The sequence below is a fragment of the Chelonia mydas genome, chromosome 7 (genome assembly GCF_015237465.2).
Source record: "Chelonia mydas isolate rCheMyd1 chromosome 7, rCheMyd1.pri.v2, whole genome shotgun sequence".
Classification (NCBI taxonomy): Eukaryota; Metazoa; Chordata; order Testudines; family Cheloniidae; genus Chelonia; species Chelonia mydas.
This window is the reverse complement of record NC_057853.1, coordinates 95980131-95988054: the sequence shown is the minus strand read 5'-3', so window position 1 is coordinate 95988054 and position 7924 is coordinate 95980131. Positions and strand designations below refer to the sequence as shown.

Genomic DNA, 7924 nt, shown 5'->3' with positions numbered 1-7924 from the left:
CTGAGCCACCTCTCTGGTTTACTGAAGCCCCTGCAGTCAGGTTCCCTGGGCATTGGTGCACAATGAATCTTTAGAGCTTAACTACTTCCTGCCCATGCTGTAGCTGGGGGACAGGAGGTGGCTGGGTTATGTCGGAGGCTAGCAGCAGCCTGGAGGTGTTAGCTGCCTTTTGACACTCTGCGGGCAGGCAGGGACAAGCTGCTTCAAGCCACACGGGTGGGGAAATGAGAGATGAGCTCTGCAAAGACATGGCCCAGGTCATCCCTTCCCCCCCCCCCCCCCCCCACTGCCCCTGTGGCTAGAAGCAGCTCACATCCCTTCCCTCCTGCACAGTGCCAAAAGGCTGCTGCTGGCCACATACTGGTGTGAACCCTTGCAGAAATCTGGCGGGCTGTGGCATGAGACCCAGCGTGTCTTCCCCCCCGCCCCCCCCCCCGCATGTGTTGCCTTGGGAAGACACAGCGCGAGGTACCAGGAGAGGCGGGTCTGTCCTGAGGGCCCAGCCAGGCATGGAGGGCAGAAAGTGCCAGGCGGGAGGGTCGGTCAGTCACCCCTCGTGTGTGTGTGTGTGTGTGTGTGTGTTTGTGTGTGAGAGAGAGACCCTTCCCCATGTGAACCCTAAAGTCTTAAAGATAAGAAGGTAAATAAAAAGAATCCAACTATGCAGGATTTCTTTTTAGCAGGGGTCAGTCAACTTGATGTTAATTTGAATGTTTGTACTGCATAGTTCTGACTGATTGCCTTTGAACTCGCTTGAATATGAGTAATTTTACCAGGTGTCCTGTATTCCACACGGGGAAATATGGTCACTCTAGTTGTAAGAGGAAGGAAGAAATGGGCAGCCACATCCTAACTATTTCTGGCAAAGGGAAACTGAAGGACAAGGACAAGAACCCAGACAATTAACCCTTCAACACACACAGACATCTGCATGTCTGTATTATTAGCTAAGCTTGAATATCCTCATTGTGCAAAGAATTGTGTGAATGTCTGTGTGTGTGTGTGTGTGTGTATGTATGTATGTACATATATAATGTTTATGTTTAAATATTTTAGAGAATACTAAGCCCTTTAGGGCTGAATAATATTTTCAAAAGTACCAGATGTCTAAATCACTTTTGAAAATAGGTCTGAGGCTTTTATGTAACTTCGGTGCTTTTGAAATTTTGACTTCATAACTTGTCTCAGCTGGAAGAGCAATGCTGCTCCTATCTTTTTTGCAATTTGAAAAGTGGAGCTGACGACCAGTCTGTATTCTCTATTTCTTTATCTGAGATAGAAGATCTGTGATCTAAATCTTAGAGTTGATTATTTTATGCAGTTTAGCTATTGGGATACTTTTTTGCTCAGCTTGCTTCCTGAACAAATCAGTCTATAATTGTGATTGAAATTGGGGAAGTTACGGAGTTAATGATTCACTCCAACAAAAATAAGAGATTTTTAAGAAGAGAGAGTTTTGAATGAAAGGGGTTTTAGTACCTTAAACTATTTTTTGACAGGTAGTGATGGTAGTGGAACGTCCAGAGAAATTAAAAGCTGTGGAAATGCTGTGAATAATAATGTGCTGCATTGTACTGCACACTGTGCAAAGATAAATGAGTGCAACATTGGCTTCTGCCTTGTCTCACTTTTTCAGTGTCACTCTCTTTCACAACCCAGGTTCTTACAGACATTGTGCACATTAGGCCCCTAAGGTAGTGTGTAATGTTCCCTTTTTGCTTTTTGTCCCCCAGAAAAGTCTTTGCAATTTTTTATATAATCTTTTTGGTTTATTGCTCTGTCCAGCAACAGATTTACCCAACTGGTTAGAGTAATACTGGATCAATATCTATCTCAATAACAAGCAATCCATTTATAGAGAATGAGGCTTCTGACCCAAGTAAGGAAGATACTGTCTGACTTCAAACATGAACAAAGCCTCCCATTTAGGCTGTATTAGTAGTAGATTATGGCTGGATCTATGAATCTGGGCTCTGCGCTCAAAAAATCTCCATCATACAACATTTCCATTAACGACATATCATGATAAACAAAACAACACAATGTTAATCCAGGCACTTAGAAGCCAGCCTATTCCTGGGTTTTACTACTGCTGTTGGTGAGTTATTGTGTCTTTCGCCACTTCAGCTCAGACAACAATGACATTGGTTGTTTCCAGAAATAGCACTTTTTGTGCCTTTGCCCAGTTAATGTTTTTAGCTTAATTTCCTGTAAGAAAAGACAGTTTTCCATCAGCAATTCTTGCACTAACGCTATTATGGCATGTGTAATACTGGGATGACATCTGCAGTCCCGTGCATCCTATCAGGTTTTCCATCTGCTCTGAGTAGCTTGTCTTTAAAAGGATGGAGGTAGCAGTGGCTAGTGGTTAGAACAGCAGATGAGGAGTCAGGACTACTGACTTGATATATAACATTGGGAAAGTCGGGTCCCTCTTTAAGCCATCACTTCTCCTCAACAAAATAAGTATAATATTAACGACCTACCTCACAGTTACCAGGAGGCTGAATAAATTGACTTTTATAAAGTAGATTAGCTCCTCAGATAAAAGGCACTGTATAAAAACTGTATAAAAAATTATTATAATAATGCAGCTTTAGATCCTTGCATCATTTTCAATCACTTTGTTCTTTGTTCTGTGCCCCTTTCTATTCTTTATGCTACTATAGTAATTTCTCAGAGCTGCATTAGATTTCTAGGGGCAGTATATTGACTAGAACAGACAGACATCGTTGTACAGTGTACATTGCTAAAATGAGGCTCCACTTGTTGTGAGATTCCTTCACATGCAATGTGAATCCGTATTCTAGTCGCACTGCACTAAGATAACAAGTACAGGATGTGGCTGCCCATTTACTTAGAGGGGCTGGATTGTTTTCATAGCATGATACCTATTGCACCTGGTTTTTGTAGAGATCCCTGGGTGATTCAAGATGGTGTTTTTATTTATAAAGCCCTCTGTAACTTGGGCCCTACCTCTCATTGAGATGGACTCTACTGCTGTGCTCTCTCCAGGCTGAGGGCTGGTGAGACACTTGACAGATTTACACATGCAGTGGAAGGGAGATCTTGGGAGTGGGACCCTTAGCTCTGGAATTTGCTTCCCTAAGAGGTCTGAGAAAGCTTGACTTTGCTGACCTAAGTTCCTGGAATGTTGCAAGAGCCGTATATAAGACAAGTCTTTCCTGATGAGAGTTGAGTCTTTGGGATGGTTGTGAGGATGCTGTGTCATTTTAGATTGCCAGAATTTGTTTATATATATATATATTGGTTCTGCACCTAGAGTGCACCTAAAAACACATTCAAAACATTGCTAACAGGCTGGGGTTTCCAAAAAAGCCATGGGGAATTTGTTTCTCAAATTCCATTGAATTTTAATGGGATTTGGACATGTAATTGCTTTAGGCTCCTTCGTAAATCCCAGCCTAAACAAACAAAAAGATCCTTGTTATCTGCTCACATGGTATCCTGTGCATTCAACAAGTCTCAGATCATTCCATTATTCCTGAAATCTGCCCCTTATGAGTGGAACCCCTTCTTTGTCCCAGTCATAAGTGCTTCCATCTGTAAGAACCCCTCAGTGTTCTGTAACAGCTACTCCTAACAGACCTGACAAACTCACTAAACCTACCACACTGCTTTCATAGTATTTATCCATACAGAGTGTCATATGTGGTCTTCAATAAAATCTGGGGTCACAGTGGTCGTTCATATTGTTGTGAAATGTACATACAAATATTACCTAAGAAGGTTTTTGTGTATGTATATGTGTGTGTGTATATATATATATATGATGCACACTGAAAATATGTTCCTAAAAGTCTGAATCAAGGCAGCATTGACAAACAGTTTTCTGCCATACAAAGGATGTATATTCACCTATTTGCCTCAGTTTACATGTAATTTAAGCATTGTAGGCCAGCACAATGGAGGCCCCCTTTGCATGTGAAGTCAACACACTAGCAAGCTAGAGACTGTTTGTTTGTTTTCCATTATCCTCACTATCTTCAAATCTTAATCTTTGTTAATAAAATTATGGCTGATTTCACTATAAATATAACTCATTACTGTGGTGTTATACAAGAACTGATCCTGGGTTGAATCAGTCAAGCTGTCCACATAACAAACCTGGTATTTCTGTGAGTAGCCTGTGATGGGCTGGATATCACAGGGGAACACTTGAAAGAGGCTCAGGGAATGGGGTGCCCCTATTGTGAATTTACAAAATGAGCGCTAGCATTGCCTTGAGGAGAGTGTTTGGGAGGCTGACAGGCTGGTGCTGTCAGGGAGCTGACACCCAGTTAAGCACCAGCAAGTCTCTCTCTCTCTCTCTCTCGCTGGAGGCAGATGGTCAACAAGGTGACTGAGTCCTGAGTGCCTCAAGAAAGCATCACACCATCTTGTCCTCCATCAAAACTCATGAAAACACACTATAAGCCATAGCTCACCAATCGCTAACCCTTTAGTTTATTTAAAGGGCTGATCCAAAACACATTGATGTCTATGGAAAGATTGCCATTGGTATCAATGGGCTTTGATCAGCCCCTAAGAGATGTATTCAAACAAAAATCATAGAACTAACAAGACACAGGCTTAGCTTGTATTGTGAGAGCTCAGGTTTACAGTGTGCTGGCCTAGGACTTGCTTTTTCACATGATTTTTTTAACAATAAGCTTAAATTAACTCTGCAAAGGAAATCACTCACTTCTTAGTCCATCAGACAGTGACTTGGCAAGAATTGCTGTCTATGATTGCTCAGCAGGATATTTTTTTTTTAGAAAAAAAGGAAAAGAAATCAGGCAGCATTTCCTAATTATTAATAGGGGTCATAAATCCCTCATCAACAAACTGCTAATTAAAAATGTTAGCATAACCTTGCACGTAGTTTAAAGTCAAAATATTTTAGTGGAGAGAGTGATAGTTATCTACTAATATACTGAGCATGTCTATAAAGCCACTCTCCACTCTTTGTCCCGTTCTGTTCTGCTCTAATTTATATCAGTTTGTGCCTATGGACTATGCGGTCTTGGTACAGGGACTTTTACTCAGCATATTTTACTAACACTACAATGCCGTTTGTATTTCGGCCTTACAGACATGAAAAATAATAACAAGAGTGAAGAGTTTCAAAGGCACAAAATCAGATGCCTATCTTACAATGACTTTCAGTGGGAGTTAGATACCTCGCTGCTATTTGTTCCTTTGAAAATCTGCCCCCTAACACTTTTCAGCCAAAGATTTCAGTATTTTATAATGTCTGGAACTTCACAATACTACTGTGAGGGAGGTAACATATCCCTGTTTCAAAGATGGGGAAATTTCAACATGACAGTTAAATCCTGGTTCTTCTGAAGTCAAGGGGACTTTTGCCACTGATTTCAAGAGGGCCAAAATTCACCAGGAGGATTTAAGTCATTTCCCCAAGGACACACAGTAAGCCTGTGGTGTGAATTCTGGGAACCCAACCCAAGTCTCTTGACTCCCATTCTGGTTTTTTATATCAGTTTACCAGGTGTGATAGACCCAGGCCAGTTGGGTCCTGGCCACTGGATTAACAGTTTTCTGTTCCCTGACTGACCAGAGCAGGGACTGCTCCAGGCTAATGAGAACGCCTGACTCCAATTAACCTGCAAAGAGTCAGGTGAGGCCATTAAGCTAATGTGACCACCCGACTCTAATTAAGGCCCCTCTGATAATATAAAAGGGCTCACTCCAGTCAGGCAGAGAGGAGCCAGGGGAGAGGAAGTGTGGTTGAAGGGCTGTTAACAAAGACACCCTCAAGTCATTGGTAAGGGAGAAGCAGGAGAGCTGTGGGGAAGTGGCCCAGGGAAATGTAGCAACTCTAGCAGTAAAAGGTTGGCTGCCAACAGCTGCTACCACTAGGGTCCCTGGGCTGGAACCCAGAGTAGGGGGTGGGCCTGGGTCCCCCCCCCCCAACCCACCACTACAGAAACATCTCTTGGGAGGGGAAAACAGGCCCCTGTCAGGACAGGAGGCTAAACTGTTTTGGCATGAGGCTGTAGGAGCAACAAAGACTGTGGGAATTCTCTCCCCAGCCTCCATTGCTGGCTTATGATGAAAAGGGCTCAGTAGACTGTATCCCTGGCCCTAGAGAGAGAAGGGCTACATGGAGGGTTGCAGTGAGCCTCTGAAGCTAGCATAAACAGCCTGGAACCGTGGGACTCATGGGGACAAGGTTGGAGCTCTGCCACACAGGACATAAATAACGTTAGCACAGGGCCATACTTAAAAAGTTTGGCTTAGACTTCCCAGTTCCTTTGGGCTAGAAATGTAATGAGTGATCCAGTACTACATTTCTTTGCCAGTGAGGAGAGTTGTTGCTTCCTGGTTTGGGCTGAGATCAGAATCAGAAATACTGCAGGAAGTGCAGAAGGGCATAAGAACCTCTGCTACTATTTTAATGTGACATTAGCAATTGGGAAAAGTACCAGACTCTCAGCCTTGGAGACCGATTCCTATTTATCTACAGAACAAGCATTCTTCTCCCCACTGCCTTAGCGCTGCCTCAGCCCTGACCTGGAGGGACATCTTAGTGAGAGAGCTAGCTGAGACTTCATGCCTATTCAGGCCTGGTGATATGAATTCCTGCATGCTTGGAATCTGGACCAAGAACACCCAACTCTAAGCACCAACACCGTCAAAGAGCCATCAGCTTGTAGCAACTAGTGGTCACTGTTGACCTGTTTTGAATTATGCTTCTGGTGGTAGCATGGTGCTTCTTCTAATGGGAGATGCAAGTTCAGCCACCCTGCTTGGTAAGTGCCACGTCTACGTGAGGCAGTGTAGATAGTGGGCTGAGCATGATGGGAAAAGCAAAGAACCTCTACTGAGTCACATTGGCCCATCTCACTTTTTAAATAGACTTTGAAGTGCAAAGTGTTTTAGGTAACAGCTCTTGAATTAGGTAAGACATGGATACTTACCCCAGTGAATAGGTCACTACATTGGGACTTTGCAATAGAACCCTAGTCTCCTAGGTGATATTGGAAACCTCACTTTAACCTTCTATACTTCAGTTTCTTTACCTGAAAAATGAGGATAATAAAGTTTACTCTCTGTTGTATAGTGCTTTGAGATCTATGAATGAAAATCGTCATGCAAGGACAAAATATTATGATTATTACAAAGATGGCGTTCAATAAATGCCAGGATTGCATCAATCTCTCATAAGATATAGATGTTCATAATGTACTTAAATCCTTGCAGCTTCACACACCACATGATTTCTCACAGAATGAGTCGGGGTTATACACTAGCTATTTCAACAGTTGCCCCACTATATTTTATTTGTATATGTGACGCTGGTAGGCCAGGTGCCAGCTCATGCCATGGTCCCCATGTCTCAACTGGACACTAATACATAAATAGCTGGAATGTGTCTGGCTCACTTGAGGGTTAAATAGTGATAAAATAGGTATTAGAACGGTAAGAAAGCGTTTAGTATTTTGATTCTATTAAATGCTTGTGAGTTGCTGCCTGCATTAATCTTACCTGTAATATCAGTGTTCCTTACTGTATTGTAATATCTGAGTGGTTGTTTTGTAAGCCTCGCCATACAGGAAAGGGACATCAATTAGTGTGAAGATCTGCTCTTCTACAGAAATTGTTATACTCCCTCCCAAAAAAGGAGACCCATCAATGCCAGACAGGATATGGATGGATCTTACAACTGGAAACTCCCCACATCTGGATTGAGAAACCATCAACAACAGGACTAAAGACTCTTATTGTTCTGCTCTCCTCCTGGTGAAGATGAGTCATGCAAGTGAACTCCTCCCATCAGCTGAATTTGAAGTTCAGAGCACATGACAGGAGGGCGATAAAAACCCCAAATGAAAGGAACTAGGTATCTCTATGGTGCTTGGACCTTGAGAGGTGTTTCTAGGCACAAGCAAGAGATCCC

At 42.7% G+C, this 7924-nt stretch overlaps 1 long non-coding RNA gene across 1 annotated transcript; it reads left to right on the top strand.

The window, feature by feature from the left end:
- Positions 1–6091: 6091 nt before the first annotated feature.
- LOC122466626 lies at positions 6092–7632 on the top strand. The gene is made up of 2 exons (XR_006292285.1): positions 6092–6776; positions 7568–7632. It is a non-coding gene; the product is annotated as an uncharacterized LOC122466626 (long non-coding RNA).
- The last annotated feature ends 292 nt before the right edge of the window (positions 7633–7924 follow it).